The sequence below is a fragment of the Monopterus albus genome, unplaced genomic scaffold, assembly GCF_001952655.1.
Source record: "Monopterus albus unplaced genomic scaffold, M_albus_1.0 scaffold140.1, whole genome shotgun sequence".
Classification (NCBI taxonomy): Eukaryota; Metazoa; Chordata; class Actinopteri; order Synbranchiformes; family Synbranchidae; genus Monopterus; species Monopterus albus.
This window is the reverse complement of record NW_018128020.1, coordinates 334951-336571: the sequence shown is the minus strand read 5'-3', so window position 1 is coordinate 336571 and position 1621 is coordinate 334951. Positions and strand designations below refer to the sequence as shown.

The 1621-nt window shown below is 39.7% G+C and overlaps 1 protein-coding gene across 4 annotated transcripts in view; it reads right to left on the bottom strand.

Annotated features, from left to right (window-relative positions):
- pomt2 (protein-O-mannosyltransferase 2) overlaps window positions 1-1621 on the bottom strand; it is a 12181-nt gene that overhangs the window by 5960 nt on the left and 4600 nt on the right. The gene's annotated exons all lie outside the window — the stretch shown is intronic.

Genomic DNA, 1621 nt, shown 5'->3' with positions numbered 1-1621 from the left:
CACACGCACACACACACATACACATATATAAATATACAGTTGCAATCAGAAATATTCAACCCGCAAAGATTTGTAAGGATTTATGAATAAAAATCTTTTAAAAGTGCAGGATTCTGCTTTGGATGTCTTTATGAGTTAAGAGATACATAAAATCAACACAGAAAATGTATGATGTAGTATTTGTGTGTAACAGTGTATTTTGTTAAGATAGCCATGTCACAATTATTCACCCCTATATAATATTGTTGTTATTAAAGCTTTCTGACAGTTTATATGGCCTAAAGTGGAGCTGAAACATCATTAAGCCTTTGGGAACTCTATAACGATCCTTCATTTGCTTCAGCTGTGATGCATATATAAACCCCGACCATGAAGGTTTTCAAGGTGAGTTGCAATCATGGGAAAGACAAAGGAGCTTCCACAAAAGCTGAGAGATTATTTCATCACATCTGAAGGGCCTTGGGTATAAGAAGATTTCCAAAATATTTAACATTCCAAGAGACACCATTGGGAGCATTATAAGGAAGTTTAAAACTTACAGAACAGCTGCAAACTTGCCTGGCCGTGGAAGAAAGCCCACAATTTCATCAAGGGCCCTTAGCAACTTAGTCAGGACAGCTAAGAAAAACTGCAAGACAGCTACAGGATGACATGATGAAGGCTGGTACAAGTGCTTCAGTGGCAACTATAAGATGTGAATAAACAAGGACTTCATGGCCGGACCCCAAGATGCACTCCACTCTTGACAACAAGGAACATCAGCAGTCGACTAAAATATGCCAGGAGGAATTTGGATAAGACTACAGAGTTCTGGGAGACAGTTCTATGCACTGATGAAACCAAGCAAACTTTTTGGACATACGGACCAGCGGTATGTCTGGCGTGCAAAAGGCCAGGCTTATGACTAGAAGAATACCATCCCCATAGTCAAGCACGAAGGTGGGTCATTGATGATGTGGGGCTGTTTTTCTGAGGCAGGAACTGGCAATCTTGATCGTGTACCTGGCATCATGGATTCCCAGAAATACCAGGTCATTTTAAAGAAGAACATGATGCCTTCTGTTGACAAATTAAACCTCGGTGATCATTGGATCTTCCAGCACGGCAATGATCCTAGCACACCTCCAAGTCAACCAAAGCTTGGTTGGGGAAAAGATGCTGGAGCGTCCTGGAGTGGCCTTCTCAGTCACCAGATTTAATTGAAAATCTTTGGTAGGATTTGAAGAAGGCAGTTGCAGCACAGAAGCCGTCAAACATCACTGAGCTAGAGGCTTTTGCACATGAAGAATGGGCAAAGATTCCAATCGAGAGGCGTAAGAAGCTTGTCAGCACTTATCGAAAACTTTTGTTAGAAGTTATAAAAACTAAAGGACGCTCCACAAGGTACTGAAGCTGGGGGTTGAATAATACTGCACATGCTCGTGTGTTACAAGAGTTACAATTTTCATTTGAACTTCAAAGTTAAGTCAACTTCTGTTGTCAAAATAACTCAAATATGTATCAATAAATATTTTTTGTTATTTCAGAGGTTTTTTTGCATTTATTTTCATTATCTTTCATCATCACTATAATGTCTTTTGAGGTGAGGGGGTTGAATATTTCTGATTGCAACTGTGTATAT